Genomic DNA, 20,945 nt, shown 5'->3' with positions numbered 1-20,945 from the left:
ATATTGGATGTATTTGCAACTGAAAGAAATGATTCCTTATAGGCCAGTCAAACTTTGGCTATAGTCCTATAGTCACACTATAGGCCTTTGATAACTTTGGGGAAGCTTGACACAGTTATAGTATTGGCTATTCCAAACATGGTCAATTCTTACTTATTTAGCATAAATTTTCACAGTCTATTTTGTAATTAAAGTTCCTTGTTAATGACTATTTTAAATATCTCTGTCTGCTAAAGGGATTTTTGCTCTTTTTTTCTTTTTATCAATCACATTTTGTTACTTATTTTTATTTCCAGCTATATCTACATGGTTTCAGTGTTTATTTTACTAAATTAATTGTCCCTAAAGCCATGTAAATTCTGATATAAAAGCCTAATGCTTTCCTCAAGTTTTAGTCTTTCTTTCTCTCCTTATGTGCTTGCTTCACTGAAATTCATGCCAAATCATTTTAACTGATGTTTGAGTGAATAGAAGAGAAAAAAAATTAAAAGCAGCCGTTATTTTGACTTGCCTCATATGATTTCAGTAAATCTATTTGTTTCAGCTAATAGTTTTACTTGTTTCATCTCTTCATCACTTGGTTAAAAAACTTTTCTAGAAAAAGCTATTTAGCAGATAAAAGTCAAGCTGTTCTTTTTCAAACTTCAGCTGTTCAAAAAGAACAAGATCAGAGAAGATTTTACTTTTCTCTTCAGGTTAGCATGTCCGAGCTCAAATGTTATTTGTCACATTTAAAATGTTTTTTTTGCTGCCAAACTGGCATTTCAGTTCTTTGAGAACATCCTGCCTAATTTTATGATACATAACAGAAATTTTATTTAAAAATAAGATGAACTTTGATCTTTCAAACCCTGTCTCTGTTGAAGATTTTAATAAAGTATTTGATCATAAGGTCCTGACAATTTAAAATGGACTGTGCATTGTTGTCAGAATCAGCACAATTGGCCTGAAAATTTCCTAAGGAGAAAAAAAAAATCTATGTGGAGTCATAGTTCTTAATTATGAACAAGTATCTTAAACCCCTGAAATTTATCCTTAAAATAATGAAGGTAGAAGAGAATAATGAAGTCTAGAGCAGGGTTTCTTATCCTCAACATTACTCACATTTGAAGCCAGATGATTATTTGTCACTGGGTATGGTAGGAGGTTCAAAATAGTCTCTGTCCCTTAGTGACTAAATGGCAGTAGCACCCACCTCCATCCAGTTGAAACAACCAAAAATGTCTCCAGACATTGCTAAATATTCTGAAGAAGGGGGAAAATCGCCACTGATTAAAAACCACCACACTCATGACTGTTCAAAGAAGAATTTTGTTGTTGTTGTTAACTTGACTCCCTGTTCCTGTTAGAAAAAGAGCTATAAAATTGAGCTGAGGAGTAGTGATTTAGTCTGTCTGGAAGAAGAGTTTCTGGAAGAATTAAATATAAATTCCTTGTCCTTAATCTAACCCATCTCTGTGGGAGAAAGCAAAGACAAGTGGTTCTTATATAAGTGTAGCCTTATAAAAACAGGAGCCAATCCTAAAAGTTCAAAGAAAATAAATCTGGAAATAATAGCCCACATTAATCCATCTAACACTTCAGAAGCATTTGATATTCAGAAAGAATACAAGAGGACAAATTCTATGTGAAAGTATAAGAAAACCAGGATTCACCAGGATCAAGTGAAAAGACAGTAGGATTAACTGAAAGTACAAGTAGTTAATATTAGATGAAAAAGACAACGTTAAAAATAAGAAACGATTGCAAGGCAAGAAAAATTGAATAACAGTTCACAAATCTGTCTTAGAAAAAAGTAAGAACAGAACATACAACCTCATGCATACTTACATACATTTGTTCAATAAGCCCCTTTGCTTTACATTTGCTATATTATTTGCTTTTCACAACAACCTATGAGTAGGCAATATGAACCAAGGCAGTGCTGATGAGCAGTAATGACTAGTTTGCAGTATAGTACTCTATTATTTGTGAGTTTCTTGAGAAGTTTTAAAAGGTTGAAAAAAATATTACTATATACAGAGATGGTTGTGCTGACAATGATGGATAATGTAAATACAAAATATAGAAATAGTAAAGAGACAAATAGTAAAGAAACAATAACCCATTGGTAATGTTATAGTAGATAAAATGTTTCTTTTTTTTTTTTTTTTGTATTTTTCTGGAAACGGGGAGAGACAGTCAGACAGACTCCCGTATGCGCCCAACCGGGATCCACCCGGCACGCCCACCAGGGGGCGATGCTCTGCCCCTCCGGGGCATCGCTCTGTTGCGAACAGAGCCACTCTAGCGCCTGGGGCAGAGAACAAGGAGCCATCCCCAGCGCCTGGGCCATTTTCGCTCCAATGGAGGCTTGGCTGCGGGAGGGGAGGAGAGAGACAGAGAGGAAGGAGAGGGAGAGGGGTGGAGAAGCAGATGGGCGCTTCTCCTGTGTGCCTTGGCCAGAAATTGAACCCGGGACTTCTGCACGCCAGGTCAATGCTCTACCACTGAGCCAACCAACCAGGGCCTAAAATGTTTCTTGAACAAAACAAAAATCAAAAATGGCAACTAGGTCCATCCATATTGTTGCAAAAGGTAATATTTCCTTCTTTTTCATGGCCCCATAGTATTTCATTGTATATATGTATCACAGCTTTTTAATCCACTCGTCCACTGACAGACACTTGAGCTGTTTCCAGATCTTCACTATTGTGAACAATGCTGCCATAAACATGGACCTGGAAACTATTATGTTAAGTGAAATAAGTCAGGCAGAGAAAGAAAAATATCATGTGACCTTACTCATTTGAGGAATCCAAGAAACAGTGAGAACTGAGGAATGGAATTGAGACAGAAGAGGGATCAAAGGGACCAGAGGAAAAGAAGACAGAGGGAAGGGAGATGATAGGATGGGATAAACCTGAAGGGAAGGGGGGGCAATGTTGGAAAGGGGGCAAGGGAGATGCCTGGTCAGTTGAGGGGAATACGGGAGGGGGGGTGCATCATTCCAGGCAACACTAGAATCTATGTAAACACAATAAATTAAATTAAAAAAAAATGGCAACCAGGGTGAAGACTGAAATAGTCACTGAACTCCAATAAAATCAATTTAAGAATAGCTACATCTAGGTATTTTGTCAAATGGGATACAGTACAAATTGGATATAAAAATCTATAACATCCAGGAAGACAGAGCTAGAGAGAGAGAGAAAAAAAAAATGATTACTTAGAATAGAATGAAAACATGCCTGACCAGGCAGTGGCACAGTGAATAAAGCATCAGCCTGGGATGCTGAAGACCCAGGTTCAAGACCCTGAGGTTGCCAGCTTAAACTCAGGCTCATTTGACTTGAGTGCAGGCTCACCAGCTTGAGCGCAGGGTCACTGGTTTGACATGACCCTATGGTCACTGTCTTGAGCCCAAAGTCACTGGCTTGAGCAAGGGGTCACTGGTTCAGCTAGAACACCCTCCATTAAGGCACATATGAGAAAGCAATCAATGAACAACTAAGATGCCACAACTATGAGTTAGTTGATGTTTCTTATCTCTCTCCCTTCCTGTCTGTCTGTCTCTCTCTCTCTCTCTCTCACTGGCTCGCGCTCTGTTGCAAAAAAGAAAAGAATGAAAATAAAACTGCCTTTAGACTTTCTTCTTTCAAAATGAAGTACTAGTAGACAATGAACTCATACATTTTAGACCTGCTAGGAGGAAAACTTGGTGACTTGAGAAACTTATAACTAAGATAAATTGATTTTCATTCATGGAGACAAATAATTTAATCCCTAAAGAGTTAAGAGTCAAGAAAATATACTATCCATGCAAATTTTTTTTTTCAAAATGTTACTTGAAGACTCTCTCCAAAGTTAATTAATACTAAATTCTAAACTAGTTAAATCATGACATAAATTGACTGTCATTAACCGACAAACCACCCTGAATACATTGTACTTCTGGATAATATATTACAGCTCAAAGTGAAGGTGTCTCAATGTTACTGAAGTTATCTCCCCACAATAATTAGAGGATTGCTCTTGTACTAAAAGGCTATTCATATTTTCTGTTCAATGTCTCACATGTCTTGCATCTCACAGTTTAGGAGGGAAATCTTGTCATTTTTGAGAATGACATAACCTAATTACTCTTGCTATTTTAAATCAGTAATTGGTAATAACAACTAAACTGTTTTGGAGACTTTACTGGATTAAATTGTACCCCAATTGAGTTTGCTCTGTATCTGCAAAAGCACACTTGAATAGAAACTTATAAGAGCCTCTTAGAGACATTTAATGATTTTCTGCAACTTTAAATATTTATTGAATGAGTTGAGCCATTTTTGTTATTTAATTCTTATATTATCATTTAAAAAATCTTCAGTGTAGGCTTTATGAATATTCCCAAGTTAACTCTTTAAAATCCCAATGTATTTTAAATGATGTACACTTTATAAAAATATGCAATAATAAGGATGTGAAGGCAGTAGGCACGGCCATCATCACAGCAGCCTAGCCCATGCAGGTTCACATTGGATTCTGACAGTCGGTAAAGAAACAACGGAGCCACAAACTGGTGGGCCATCATCTTTCATCCTAGCTTGCACTCGGAGTGCAAGTAAAAACACACACTGGGCTCCAAAACCCACTCATTCAGTGCTCACAAAGCTACTGACTTATGCGAGTTTCCTAGAATCAGAGGTTTCTAGCTCACCAGCCTTACTGACCTCTGTTCCCCATCTCCTTCCTTCTCCCTGCACAAACTGCACAAACTGGCTTCTCACTCAGCACTCCACCATCTTGGCTGCCTCTCTTCTCCTCCACGTGGCCTTTCTCTGCTCTCCTCTCTGCTCTCTCCTCTAATGTTAATCTCAGGAACTGAGAGAGCAAGCTCCCGTTCTGCCCCCATTTTATAGTGTAGAAATCAAAACCTTTAATCCAATATACAAAATAGGGAAGTCTCTAATACAAAGTCACTTATCTGAGGCATGATGGGATTGCACCACCCCACATCAAAAAGGGTGGGAAAGGCTTAATCCTAAAACCAAGCCCCAGGCTACAAGGATCCTGCCTGCCCACAGCCCGCCCCAACACACATTAACATCACCTGGGTGATGGGCCTCCACATGGGCAGCAACATCTTTAACAAAGTGAGCATAATATATTTTATCTGCCCAACAAAAGATAAGAAAGAAATGCACTAAAATGATGAATGCATTTATACATGATTTTATCTGGGCGGTGAGATTGTGTGTGATGGCTTTTCATCATTATTTATCATATTTTTAGAAACTAATTTTATAATGAAAAATAAAGAAATGTATACCCAATTAATAACAAATATATACTTTAAAAATGCAGAGAAAAATGTATCAAGGCAGAAATACTTTGTCAAGATGGCAAAATTAGTGATATTTTCTGTCGTCTGACTTTCCAGTTATATCGGAGGAATTGACTTCCATCCTTCCTATTCTAAACACAGCAAATGACTGCCTTTCTTCATCATATGAGGGGGAAATATCAAATTGTCTCCCAGGCTGTTGGGCAGATAAAATGTATTATGCTCACTTTGTTAAAGATAACACGAGGAGGCCGTCGCCCAGGTGATATTAATGTGTGTTGGGGTGGGCTAAAGGCAGGCAGAATCCTTGTAGCCTGGGGTTTGGTTTGGGATTAAGCCTTTCCTACCCTTTTTGATGTGGGGTGGTACAATCCAATCATGCCTCAGAAAGTGACTTTGTATTAGAGACTTCCCTATTTTGTATATTGGATTAAGGGTTTGGATTTCTACACTATAAAATGGGGACGGAGCGGGAGCTTGCGCTCTTGGTTCCTGGGTTGATTAGAGGAGAGAGCAGAGCAGAGAGCAGAAAGAGGCCATGTGGCCAGGAGAAGCAGCCAAGATGGCGGAGTGCTGAGTGAGATGCCAGATTGTGCAGTTTGATGCTGGAGAAGGAAGGAGATGGGGAACTGAGGAGAATAAGGCTGGTGAGCTAGAAACCTTTGATTCTAGGAAACTCGGATAAGTCAGTGGCTTTGTGAGCACTGAATGTGATTGGGTTTTGGAGCCCAGTGTGTGTTTTTACTTGCCCTCTGGGTGCAAGCTAGGATGAAAGATGATGGCCCACCAGTTTGTGGCTCCGTTGTTTCTTTACCGACTGTCCGAATCCAATGTGAACCTGCATGGGCTGGGCTGCTCTGATGCTGGCCCTGGCCCTGGCCCTGCCTGCTGGCTTTACACAGACTGTTCTTTTATTCTATCTGCACTGTTTTTACTCCTTCACCAACACCAATATATCCTTACAGTGAGATGCTTTTCCCTACCATAAGAGTCTTTTGGTCAAATAAGTTTGTAAAATATGATTTTTATGTTTGTTCGCTTATAGTTTGCATTGGGTATATGTGGTCTATGAAATTGCAAATTACCTTCCTGCTTGGTAGGAGCCATTGTCTTACTACTGGTTGCTGGAGTAGAGGTTTTGGGCCAGAGAGTTTTGAAAAGGAGAACAGAAGAGGCAAGAGGAAAGGGAGAAGCCATGTTTGCAGAGGGAGAGCTGAGACAATGCAGAGTACTGAGAGAGAAGCCAGTTTGTGCAGAGAAGAGAAAAGGTGTGCAGATGGGGGACAAGACATGAGGGGCTTTTGTGAGCTCTGCTGAGACTGGTGGGGCCTTTGATTGTAGGAGGAACTGCAGAAGATTCTCTTGGTTGTGGAACCAGAGAATGTGTCAGTGGCTTTGTAAGCCCTGAGTGAAGAGGGATGTGTTTTCCCCATGTGTTCACTTGTCGGCCAGTAAGAGACTTTAATAAAGGATTGGCCCACCATTTTTTGGCTCCACTGTTTCTTTACTGTCTGTCTGAATCTAATGTGAACCTGCATGTGCATGGTAATGACAGCAGCAAATACTGGCTATACAGAGTCTATAAGAGATTAACTGTGAGGAACACCATGGCAATCTGTACAGGTCTTCTAGCATCTCTAACATACAAGGCAATTCTACCTCCTCCCGATTATTAGGGTCAGTTATTCCTATGATGAAGCGACCAGGCATTAACCATAACTTAATGATAAATGGGCTTCTTAGGAAAGGAATACCAAAACGGTGAGGGGGAGGGGAGGGAATAGTTCTCTTGTTGCAAAACCTCTCCCACCTCCCTGTTCCTCTCCCTCCTTGGTGGTGATAATGAGAAAAAGATAACAGAACTAAAATGAAATCACTTGTACTATCCACCATGTCAGCAAACCAAGACTTAATATCTAACCTAATTGCAGTTCCAGCCCTCCCAGGAATGTGACCATGAACCAGTCCATATGGAATTACCTGTAGTAATTTATTAGTAGTGAGGCAATCTGCATAATAGACCCCTCCTTTTTTCCCCAAAGGAAGGTGACCTTGCCTGAAACAATCCATTCTTTGTTAAGGAACTTCCTTTTACTGCTCTCTTCTGCCTATGAAAGCTGCCATTTTGTTCCTTGTAACTTCATTCTAGCTGCTTGATGGGATTCTGCCTGATTGATGTATTCTTATAAAACTTGATAAAAGCAATTTCATCTTTATGTTTTCTGAGTTGAATTTTATTTTTTAACAGTAGTGAACAATAAAACCAAAACCATATTTTGTGATGTAGTTTATGCAAATAATAGTACCATTAGGGGAATTTAAAATTTCAGTGAATAAAAAGAAATGTGTGGGAAAAACTAGTATCTAACCACTCCTTATTTCCAACTTCCTCTTGTTCTCCTTTAAATGTTTTTTAGAGAGTATAGTATACTTGAGATAACAGAAAACTAAACTAGGCTTGACAGTATATTAGCGTATTTTTAGTTTAGTCTAGTTTTTGTTCTTTCCTTTGTTTAAGCTAGTTTGGTTAAGGTAGCTTATACATTTCGCTTGGAAAGTATTATTATTTTTTTTTACTTTTTATTTTTCTTTTTCAAGTGTGAGGAGAGAAGATAGAGAGACAGACTCCCATATGTGCTCTGACTATGATCTACCCGGCAACCTCCATCTGGGGCCAATGCTCTGCCCATCTTGGACCATGCTCACTATCGACCTATTTTTAGCACCTGAGGTGGAGGCTCTACAGAGCCATCCTAAGCAATTGGGGTGGATGTGCTTGAACCAATTGAGCCATGGCTGCTGGAAGGGGAAGAGAGAGAGAAAGAGAAGAGGAGAGAAAGAAAGAGGGGCAGTGGAGAAGCAGATGGGTGCTTCTCCTGTGTGCTCTGATCGGGAATCAAACCCAGGACATCCACACAGTAGGCCAATGCTCTACCACCGAGCCAACTGCCCAGTGCTCAATTTCTTAGGACTCTCTGGTGATATCTAGAGTCTAGGCATGTCTTTTCCAGACATGACTTTCCAATCAAACCAATCAAAGTTTTGATTAATAAAACTGCAACTGGGAACTTGTTCTATCTTATAAAGAAAACAGATTCTTATTGTATTTATGGGAAAAGATATATTATTATTACAATAATATTTCCTTATTAAGAGTCACCAGATTCTAGAGGAATCAAGTGGGAGAAAAACAGAAACGCCTTAGTATCTATATTACTTTATTTAGTTGTTTTAGGAAACAAGTTTTCTTGTGTTCGGAAAACAAAAAAGATTTAACCATCAACAATATTCTGAACAAAGTCAGAATAATAATAATTATTTTTAGTTCATTTAGCCCTATAATTAATTCTTATTTATCATCATTATTTGCCAGTATTTCTATGAATGTACTTATTTCCCAGAATTCTATAAATCTTTATCCAGTTCAAAGGGATGATCTCATCATTTATTTTCAGAAACACATATTTTAGAATAAATCCAAGTCCTTTCCATGGATCTTCTTGAAGATGTACTGTATTTCTAAATGTATTAGTCCAAAAAGTGGCTGTCTCTAAATGGCAAAAAGAAAAACTTAAAAGGACAGTTATAGACCTGATTATAATGCAATTATCAAAATAATTTGTTTTTTTGTAACAACATTTTAAGATAATTAGAATTATGAAAAAAATATGTCAGAACCATAAAGACTCTTGGAGATTTTCACAGTATTTCCAGAACATTTATTATAATAAAATATAGGTATAAACCAGAATATAGTTATTTATTATCATATTTTGCAAAGCTTTTCATGTAATTTCAAGTATATACAATAAGCCTAATCAGTTTAAACTTTTTCTTTTATTAGATGAGAGGATAAATCCTTGAGATATGCCAGGGACCTATATTGGTAAAGGCACTTTTCTGTCTCTCAAAATTTACACACCGGGAAAGTTGGAGAAAGGTCTTTTGTTGCAACTGTTTGGCAACTCCTGTTACAGAGACAGTTGCCTGACTCCTTTTGGCCAATTTTGTATCAGAACCTAATCAGTGTCTTTTATATTGAGTGAGAAATCAATCAATTTGTTCCCCAATGTTCATTATATCCAGGCACTTCTGTGGGAAATAAACAGTTTAAAAAAGTAAAGGGATGGTGGGCCAGTCACCGTGCTGTTTGGTTGCTCTGATACCGCCCACCATGAGAGTTGGAACGCCCACTAGTGGGCGGGAGGGACCAGGTTGACCAGCACTACAAAAGTGGGCAGTTTTTAGAAAAAGGTTCGCCATCACAGACTTAGCTTCTTTAACTGTTTACATGCCTTTTCTTTCCTTTCGTTTCTATTTTTTTAGAACAATTCTTTTTCTAATATTATTTTTTTCTGTAATATATATGTCCCTTTGCTTTATATCCCTTTGTCATCATTTTTCATGTTCTTAATTCTTTCTTTTTTGTTTTCTCCCTGTACTAAAACTTCTGTAATTCTTTTTTTGTACAGACCTTCTGCAACTTATTCAGAAACAACCATTTTTTCAGAACAATGTAGTTTTAATTCTGTATTTTAAAAATAGAACTTTATACCGTGTACTTTTATTTCTAAAACCATACCATTTCTGTCCAACTGAATTAGAACTTTTAGTACTCCGAAACCTTAACCTTCGTGACAACCAAAAGTAATTAGCGTTCTTTAGATTGATATTTCTATAAATATATTTTATAACCTTTGAAACAGGTTATTTCATTGGCAAGCACACTCATGTTTTCAAAAGACATAACAGAGATAACAGGAAATTTTTGTAACCCCAGGCAAGACAAATGCATATTTTCTGTTAAGAATTTTAAAAGACATTAATTAAACTTAAACCATAGTAATATCAAATGCTTTTCTAGACCACCTGATTCCAAAAAAATTTTTGGACTAATTTTATATTTTACTATGCATATAAATAGTATTACTAATAAAGAAGACAAGACTTTTAATTTGTTCTCGACAACTTTCCAAGGAGCTGGATAGGCGGGGGAGGAGATATCAGGCATTGGCTACTTCTGAGCTTCTTGGATTTTCAAAGAGCCAATTGCACTTTCTTTTTCCTTCACATTGAGGTAATAAAATCACCCTTCTATTCCTACCTCCTGTACAAGGTTTGGAGTGGTATTAATTCTCCTGTGGTTCTCAGGACCACAACAGCTCCAGAGCTTCAAGAGGAAGCTCTAAGATGTTTAAAATACTTCTTCCTTTTTATTTGTTTCTTGAGTTTTACTGTTTGAGAGGGGAGTGATATCTTTTCCCTTGCATTGAAACATTAAGTTATTTACTTTCTGAGTAGAACGCTCATTATGAAACAACAGGAAAGCTGGTGTATAACATAATTTTGATTAGTCATTGACTTACAGCTGTAAGTTATCCAATCAGCTAGAATATGGCCTCGTGGACTTTCTGGTGGAACTGAGACTGAGTCACTTACTTCAAAACATAAACAAACTCTAAAACAAAGACAACGTTCAAACAAATAAGTATTTATGAGCCAAATCCTTCTGAAGAAGGAGCAGAGGCAAAGCCTAAACAGTAGAGGCAGAGGATTTTGCTGTGCATAAAAATATAGTTGCAAGAATAACAGACAGATCTATTTCTTCACCCTTGCAATCACAATTTTATCTGTATCATGTTTACATTTTGGAATTCATTGCAGTTGTCTTTGGACATATCATATAGTCTTTTATTTCTGCATATATCTTTTTGGTGTATGAAAAATAATTCTAATTTTGAAGGGCATTGATTTTAAACATAACTCTTATGCATATTTATTTTAAAAGTTACCTAGATTTTATACTCTTGTTTTATTTGGCTTATGATCTATCAAGAATTGAGATATTAGTATAAAATAATAAAAAGTTAATGCTTCTGTAAATTTCTTTTTGCATTTATAGGTACTTTATTTTATAAATATAATGATAAGTACATATGGTACCCTTTGTCATCATAAGGTGAGTATATCTTCCCACTTAATAAATTCTACCTTGAAATCATTGTTGATGTTAATAATATAACTTGTTGTATTGCCATAGTGAGTGTTTATTGTTGCCATTTATAGTCAATTTCTTCAGGACAAATACTGAGACAATATGGTTTGCCCTTTTAATTTTTTGCTTTGTTTTCCTTGACCTTGAGAGTCATTCTTTTTTTTTTTTTTGTATTTTTCCGAAATTAGAAGCGGGGATGCAGTCAGACAGACTCCCACATGCGCAGGACCAGGATCCACCTGGCATGCTCACCAGGGGGCGATGCTCTGCCCATCTGGGGTGTTGCTCTATTGCAGCCTGAGCCATTCTAGTGCCTGAGGTGGAGGCCATGAAGCCGTCCTCAGCACCGGGGCCAACTTTGCTCCAGTAGAGCCTTGGCTGTAGAAGGGGAAGAGAGAGATAGAGAAGAAAGAGAGGGGGAAGGGTGGAAAAACAGATGGGCACTTCTCCTGTGTGCCCTGGCCGGGAATCGATCCCAGGACTTCCACATGCTGGGCCAACGCTCTACTGATGAGCCAACCAGCCAGGGCCGAGAGTCATTTATTTTTAAATATAAATTGTGTCTCCTTTGTGTTTACTACTGAAACTGATGTGACTGTTCTTGCTTTTGAAAGACCTATTTATTTTTTAGTTTTGTGACTTTAAAGTTTGTTTTGTTTTCTTTTGTGGTGCTTTACATTATGTGAATTTTGGTTTTGTGTTTTTATATCACACAGGTTTTTTAAAAATTAGAATTTATGTCCTGTTACATATCCCTGGTTTCCAAATATTAAGAATGAACTCTTGTGTAAATTAAGTCAGCCATTCCTTCTCATCTATACATTTAGTATTCATTTTATTTTAATTCTGGGTCTTCCTTTTAAAAAATTAGGTCTTCATTAATCCTTACAATTTAAGAGGATTTTTTTAATTTCCTTAATTTGTTGAAGATGAGTTAGAATTAAATTTCCTGATAAAAAGCTTTCTTGTTTTGACTCTGCTGTCAAAACTATTCCACTGGCATTTAGAAGTTACAGTTGTAGACTGGAGAAGTAGAGTTATTGTGGAGGAAAAATTTCTTTATGCCCTTTTAGGTTTTTTGGCTGGTCTAATAATCAAATGAACTTAAGACAGGTTGACAAGAGAAAAAATAAATTTAGTTATGAACATATAGGGGCCCCATAAGAATATGAGACTTCCATGTAGTCAGATAATTGAGGCTTATATGTGATCTTGAGCAAAGGAGAAAAAGAGGTAGCAGTCTTGAGCTTCAAAAGGAAGGAAGACAATTTTCAGGAAGATGGGAAGAACACACATTTGGAAAATAAATGTTTGTCATGCCATTAAGAGACAGTGTATAGATAATGTGGTATAGAGAGAAATGTGATTTCTAGGCCTTGTGGACCAACTGAGCTATCCTCAGCTCCCGGGGCCTCAACTCAAACCAATTTAGCGACTGGCTGTGAGAGAGGAAAAGGGAGAGAATGGGAAGAGGGAGGGGGAGAAAAGCAGATGTTTGCTTTTCATATGTGCTCTGACCGGAAATGGAACCCAGAATGTCCACATGCCAGGCCGACACTCTATCCACTTAGCCAACTGGCCAGGGCTAGTGCTACCTTTTTTCTATCCCTCCCTTGGTTAACATTATTTTTTCTGTGTGATTATAGTTGTTACTTTTTAATATTAGAGTTGCAAAACTTCATAATATAAGTTTGGAGTGTAGTTAATATTTACTACATAATCTTTCTAAGTGTTGATTGAGACTTGTAGTTCTGCATATTTATGTTTTCCTTCATTTTAAGAAAGTTTTTTCATTATATCTGTGCAGTTAAAATAAAAATTTCCATTTGTCCTAGTCTCTTCTTTAGGAATACTAATTTTCCTATCATTTTCTTCCTAGAAGTATTCTCAGTTTTGTCCTTCCATACTAAATTCATGTACTTTTCTCAATATACCTTAAATATCACTGATTTTTCAGTTTTTAATAAAATATTTGTGTCTACTGATTTATGCTTTTATTAAATTTTAAGTTTTGTATGATATCTTAAATTTGTTGTCATAATTTACCATTTGCTTTTGAAAGGAAAGAGAATTTGCCACCCTAAAAATGTGACACTTTGGCATAAGAGTTTTTTTGAGCTGGTTATTAAACAAACAAACAAACAAACAAACAAAAAACAATGAACAGGGAGAAGCTCTGAAAATCCAATAGAAGATACATTTTTGTAAGAGACATTAACATTCATAAAGGAAATTTCCATTTGTAAGAGTGTCTCTCTCTGTACCTGGAAGAGAAGGAATGACTAAATCTTCACAGTTTGCCCCTTCTCCAGTTGACGGTCACCTGGTGTGTTTACAGGTTTGGCTTTTATAAATAAAATTGTTGTGAATAATTTTTACATCTTACTGTGAACATTTTATGTTTCTCTTGGCTAAATACATGAGAGAAGAAATACTGTGTTATCAATAGATGTACGGTTGGTTTGATAACACTGTGCCAGAACTTCTTCTGAAATCATTGTACTATTTCACACCTCCACAAACAAAATAAGAGTTTTGATTGCTTACAACCTCATTGATATTTGGCTTTGTTAGTCTTTTAATTTTAGCTGTAGTTTAAAGTTTTATCAAGTTGACTTATACTTTCTTATTTTGACTTCCTACTTAAGGAGTCTCTCCTTAACCAAAGAGTATATGAATGAATGCAATAGAATCTGACTGTGTTAATGGATATAGATTTTCCAAAGAAAATTCATCTGGGAGCAAAGTTGTTTTGTTTCCAGACTTCAGAAACTAATAATGATCAGCTTGTTTTTTTTTTTTTTTACCTGCTTTATCCACTATGCTGCTTTCAATGTTGATATGTTGTTGGGAAAGAAGCTCTATAAGCCAAAGAGCTTGAGGTCCTCCAATGTTGAAGACAACCGGCAAGTACCTTCACAACAAATTTTGCTGGATTTTCTTAACACAGTTATGTGTCAGATCCAAATATCCTTTTTCAACTGGGACCAAATTGTATTACTATTTGATGTATATACTCCCAACATGGTGACTGGAAACTTTTTCTGTTTTAGTTATAAATGATGGTTTTTTCTCAATTTCCTCCCAAAATTATTGTCACTAATTTTGAGTGAAAATTATACATAGACAATTACTTCAACATTTCCATATATTCTCATAAAGAAATGTTTAAGAGAAAAAAAAACTCAAATGGTTATATACAATAAGTTATATACAGTTTTTATTATGAAGCAACATTGCAAAAGGTCCATTAATTCCTAAATCCATTTTTATCATCATATTCTAGTAGTGAGAATAGACCTATCAGCAATTCATTTTTCATCCCTATATTAATGAGTTTTGGATGATTTTATTTTCCTTTAATCTCTAATTGAAATTTCACCATAAGCAGGGTTTTCTCATTGAAAATTATAATAAGGAGATTTTCCATGTAGTTGGTAGATTGGCTTTAAAGCTTTAAAAATTTTTTTCAAACAGGAATAATCAGTTTCTGAGCTGTAACATAAGAAAAACTCTTACCATTTCTAATGTACTGAAAATACAATTAAAATAACTTGCCAGCTAAGGAAAAAACCTTAAAGAAATGTGCATTATGATATTAACTTTTAATTTTTCAAGGCAGAGATTAGAGTTTATATCTAAAAGTTAATGTTCTGTGTCTAAAAATTATATCTAGACAGTTTTCTAATTCAGAAGGCCAACTGGTTGTCAACGCTCATAGTACAAAAACCACTATCCAAGATCCAACAAAATTTTTTTCTTCCTCTATTTCCTTCTCATCCTTCGTCTGTCTCTCTCTCTTTTTTTAATTTATTTTTATTTTTTTATTTATCTGAAGCTGGAAACTGGGAGGAAGTCAGACAGACTCCCGCATGCGCCCGACCGAGATCCACCCGGCATGCCCACCAGGGGGCGATGCTCTGCCCATCTGGGGCTTGCAGAGGCCACAGAGCCATCCTCAGTGCCTGGGGCCAATTTTGCTCCAATGGAGCCTCAGCTGCAGGAGGGGAAGAGAGAGATAGAGAGGAAGGAGAGGGGGAGGGGTGGAGAAGCAGATGAGCGCTTCTCCTGTGTGCCCTGGCTGGGAATCGAACCCGGGACTCCTGCACGCCAGGCCAATGCTCTACCACTGAGCCAACCAGTCAGGGCCCATCTGTCTCTCTCTTATACATTTTTTCTTCCTTTCTTCTTTATTTTCCTCTCTCCCTTTATTTCTTTTTGTCCCATTTCCACCTATAGCCCCCTGAAGAACTCTAATGGTTGTTTAAAGATAACATCTTGATTAAAAAATAATAATCTGGTGGTGGACATGCTTTCTTGACCCTAGAGGCAAGTGAAGGCACCTGCATACTACTTTTTTTTTCCTTTTTATTTTTCTGAAGCTGGAAACTGGGAGAGACAGACAGACTCCGGCATGCGCCCGACTGGGATCCACCCGACATGCCCTCCAGGGGCGAGGCTCTGCCCACCAGGGGGCGATGCTCTGCCCCTCCGGGGCGTCGCTCTGCCACAACCAGAGCCACTCTAGCGCCTGGGGCAGAGGCCAAGGATCCATCCCCAGCGCCCGGGCCATCTTTGCTCCAATGGAGCCTTGGCTGCAGGAGGGGAAAAGAGAGACAGAGAGGAAGGAGAGGGGGAGGGGTGGAGAAGCAGATGGGTGCTTCTCCTGTGTGCCCTGGCCGGGAATCTAACCCAGGACTTCTGCACGTCAGGCCGACGCTCTACCACTGAGCCAATCGGCCAGGGCCCTCATACTACTTTTATGAACAGATTCAAATATGCTGATCTTTATAAACTTTGTGATAGAACAGCTACTTAACCCATTGAAACTGGAAGTGAACGAATACCAACCAAGTAGAAATACTCAAAGGATTTTTATTCAGAGATTGTTATAACAAGAGAGTCAGCCACTGTTGCTTGAGTGTTGGCAAAGACTCAAAAGCAGACAGAGGGCCTTGGCTGGTGACTCAGTGGATATAGCATAAGCCTGGCATATGGACATCCTGGGTTTTATTCCTGTTCAGAAACACAGGAGAAGTGACCATCTGCTTCTCCTCCACTCACCTCCTTTTCTCCCTCTTCCTCTCCCGCATGCAGTGGTTCGACTAGTTCCAGTGTGGCCCCAGGCTCTGAGCAAAGCTCCTTTAGAGTGCATCAGACTCAAGTGCTAAAAATAGCTTATTACTAGAACATCATCCCCAGAAGTAGTTGCTGGGTGAATCCCAGTCCAGGTACATGCAGGAGTCTGCCTGACTGTTTCCCTTCCTCTCACCTAAAAAAATAAAATAAAAGACTGGTATAGGAAAGCTTTATAGTGAAAAAAATAAGAGGCTCAGATATTCAGATATGCTCTCCCTGATTGGACAGAGATAGTAGTTTGAATTTCCAAAAGTGTGACTAGTAGGAAACAGGCTGGTATTCTGGGTTGGTTACTACAGATAGCAAGTTGATTTCCTGGATTGGTTGCTGTAGGGTTGTGGATCAGAGCTCTATTTTCATGTATGATCTGACCATTGTCCATTTGTATATTCAGTTTCTCAGATCTGAAGGTTGAAAGTGCTGTTTAATGGGTATAGATTTTTAGTTCTAAAAGATGAAAAGAGTTCTGGAGATGGATGGTGGTAATGGTTGTACAACAGTATGAATATACTTAATACCACTGAACTATACACTTAAAAAGGTAAATTTTATATTATATATATTTTATTAAAATAAAAAAATGAAAAAGAATGAAACTTCTTAAGACTACAGTATGAGTGAAATATTCCTGTCATTATGCAAACAATGCATAACTTTAAACAGATAATACAAACAGCCCTCATCTCAAAGATTCCAGTGCTTATGTTGCATGTAAGAAGTTAGATGGTGGGAACCACCAATGAGCAAAAACTTGCAACCAGAGAATAATATCTTTGGCCCCATTACCATGCATTCACAACCTGATCTAAGATCTGATCAACTACCATTCTAAGCAACCCTCCCAAAGACTTTGAACAGTTTATCAATAATCTTTAAGAAGAAATGTAATATTTATCTAAAGTCCATTGGAACTCTGTGGAATACCAGGATTATCAGAAAACAATATATTAAAAAGCTCAGGAGCTACTGTGAAACATTTTTATGTGGCTTAACAGTGAAACTTCTAGAAGTTTCCTGTGTCTGCAATGTAATATTCATTTAGATTCAATGACAACACACAAAACCTAAAATTCATACAAGGGGCATCCTTAAGTTCATAAATACAAAGAAATATGCAAATGTATTCTGTATCGTGAGTATAGTAATGATTGATTTTTACCAAAGAGACTCCTAGAATTTTGTCTTTGGACAAGGCTTATTGGTACATGACACAAGAATAATCAGCTTTGCCAGATATGACAGTAATTTTTATTTCCACTCTATAAGTGCAAAGTTAAGAAACTTGAGAAAATATCTACAAGTGCCTGCTCAATATTTTGTAACTATTGTTTTCTTGAAGTCTATGTATTTTGCTTCTTAAATCCTATAAATATTTAACCTATGAAATTTGACACAAATTTGGACTTTGGCATTGCCACTGGCTGGCAAGCTTAATTCAAGGCTCTAGCTACTTGGAAGAACACACTACGGGCCTTTAGACCTTTGCCCTATCAGCTTATGTTACAGTGTGCTATTCATTTTAATATTGTAAAAAATAAGAACTTTAAAATAAGGATAACTAAAAAAATGTTGTACATTAAAAAAAGAAGAACCTGGTAACTACTGAAATAAGAATTTATATATAGAATTTAATGCTTTTAGGTCCTTTTACTTAATAATCTCTTTTTTGCTTTGTAATATGCCATTTCTAGAAAAGCTGTCAGATACATACTCTAAATGGTGTTATGCAAGTCTTTTCACAAGGGATGTCTAACTTGAAGAGTCTATACACTAGGAATATAAAAAAAATAATTGTGTGTTTTCACCTGCTTATTAGTATTAAGTTAAGATATAAACTTTTTTTTTTTTTTTGCTAGAAAATAAATATCCAAGACCATGTTGGGGAGAAAAAATTTTTACCTACCTTTTAGGATTAAATTGACACAAGATAGATTAATAGGATAAAAAACAAATTTAATATTGTAAGTATGGAGGTCTCATAGCTATGGGACTTCAGAAATGACTAGAGCATACTATTGATACACCTTTTAGACAAAAAGACAGTAACTTTGTGAAGAACTGACAAGGCAAAGAAATTAAGGCTTGGTTACTAATTAGTGAAACTAAGCAGAGTCTGTTTACATAGCCTTCTGGACCGTGAGTTCCCAAACTCTGGCTGTAAGGAGTTCTCTCTACCTGCTGGCACAGGGAAGGTACCTATCTCACGGGAGATTTGTTTCTTGATTTCAGGATGACAGAGAGGGCGGTCAGAGTGCCCTTCTTACACCAGCTGTTTTTCGAGTAACTTTAATTCAAAATAACCAATATGCCAAAGTGACACATTTTAGGGTGGTCTGCTTTGAACCCCATCAATCATTATATCCCTATACTTCAGGGTGTGAGGCAGCAGCAAAGAGAAAGAAATAATTGGACACTTTATGGCTATCCCTTAAAAGACCCAGCTAAAAGCTGAGATAATCCTGTTGAAAAAAAAGAATCATTAATATGAGACTGGGACTTTTGAGAGCTGATCTGGGGGCAGAAGAACTGAATTTCCAGGAAAGAACATAGGAGGCTCATTGATCCAACATACACATACTGGGAGCATAATGAATTGCAGCAGGGCTTTGGACAAGTTCATGGCGATAAAAGAAGACAAATGAGACCTAAAGAAGATATAAGTTGAGATGTTCAAATGTGGCCTGAGATGTATAGAAAGAGACTAGGAAGTCTACCATACCAATGTCTAAAGAGGCAGAGTCAGGTAAACCGGAAAACTGACATGATATTTAAATTCAACCACCAGTCTGGGTTACCTTCAGGATGACAGAGAGGGAGGTCAGAGTGCATAATTGATATTTTCAATTCTCACCCTGAGTTCATAAAGATAATCCTCTATGAAAACTGGGAAAGTGGGATTTTATTGTGATTCAGGAGAGTAACCCTACAGCTAAGTCAGAAAAAGAAAATGTAGTTTTGCAATTACCCCATCATTGCCATCTCTTTTTAGGTCTCAAATAGGCATGTACAGAATTACATGGATTTTTCACTAACTATGTTAATGACAGAAGTAAAACAAGTTTAGACTGTTAAAGAAGGTTCACAGGACCCAAAATGACAAGGTTTGTAAATCTATCATTTATTGCGAGGAGAGGATACAGTAAATCAAAGCTTTAGAGTCCAGATATGCATGACAGCATGGAACTGGAAAGGTTGCAAGCTCCAACTGTCCTCTTTTAATGCACCTGTTTTATCACTTCAATCAGGTATCACCAACATTTGCATGGATCCCAAGATGGAGCCTTGACCAGAGCATCTTACACCTTTCTGGTCATATTACTGCTGCATGAACAGACCCCAGAGGGAAAACCTTTTTGTAAACCATCAACATTGCTGCTGTTAACAGGTGCAAACCATCAATCTCACTTTATAAACAATACTGACAAGCTGGCACAAAACATGCTGAAACTTGCCTTGGACCCATGGTTACAGAACAGTACTATTAATCATTACATTTCATTGACCCTGGGTCAATATCAGGCAGATACATCTCATAATTCAGCAATACATCTCAGGCCAATTCTAGGACTGCTGTAATTAACCCTAAGAACGCAATAACCGTAAACTCTCCTTTTGTTTTTAATCCATCATTCCCCCATGGTGTCTATGAATATGAAACTTTGGTCCTCCATACCAGTATTTCAGGGCAGCTTCCTCTGCCTTCACCATGTCATATGATAATTGTGATCTTGTGATTTATAATAATTTGATCTTATAAATATTTGATCTTGTAGAGCTTCTAAAACCCTTAGAATTTCCTGTGATAAGACCCTTAAAGGTGTCTTTGGTTATGCTAATTAAGTGACTTTTGGAAAGCCGTCAGGTAACCTAATGATGGGGCCTAGTTGTCAGAGGAAGCAATTTAATGAGAATAGGTTTGGAACTTTACCACCCACCCATGCCTCCCGACCTCCAGGTAGGTAGGTGAACAGGGGCTAGAAGTTGAATCACTTGCCAGTGGCCAGTGATTTAATTATTCATGACTATGCAATGAAGCCTCCATAAAAACCCCAAAACGACAGGATTCAGAAAGCTTCCAGGTTGGTGAACACCCAGTAATTTGGCGAGAGTGGTATACTGAAAAGGGCATGGAAACTCTGTGCCCTTTCCTCATGTCTTACCCTATGCATCTCTTATATCTGAATGTTCCTGAGTTTCATCCTTTTATAATAAACCAGTGATGTTGTAAGTAAAATGTTTTTCTGAGTTCTGTGATTCACTCTCAAACTAATCATCTTAGTTGAAACCAAGTAATGGAGTGTGGGAACCTCTGATCTATAGCTAGTAGGTCTGAAGCACAGGTGACAACCTGAACTTGCCACTGGCATCTGGGTGGGGGCAGGAGGAGCAGACTTGTGGGAATGAGTCTTCAACCTGTGAAATCTGATGCTATCTACTGGTAGATAGTATCAGAATTGAGTTGAATTGTGGAATACCCAACAATTCTCCAGCTGGTGT

At 37.5% G+C, this 20,945-nt stretch overlaps 1 pseudogene; it reads left to right on the top strand.

Annotated features, from left to right (window-relative positions):
* LOC136386226 (archaemetzincin-2 pseudogene) overlaps window positions 1-17,926 on the top strand; it is a 191,686-nt pseudogene extending 173,760 nt beyond the window's left edge.
* Window positions 17,927-20,945: the final 3,019 nt, after the last annotated feature.

Source organism: Saccopteryx leptura, chromosome X, assembly GCF_036850995.1.
Source record: "Saccopteryx leptura isolate mSacLep1 chromosome X, mSacLep1_pri_phased_curated, whole genome shotgun sequence".
NCBI lineage: Eukaryota > Metazoa > Chordata > Mammalia > Chiroptera > Emballonuridae > Saccopteryx > Saccopteryx leptura.
Note: the sequence above shows the minus strand (reverse complement) of the source record. Positions and strands in the feature narration are given on the sequence as shown.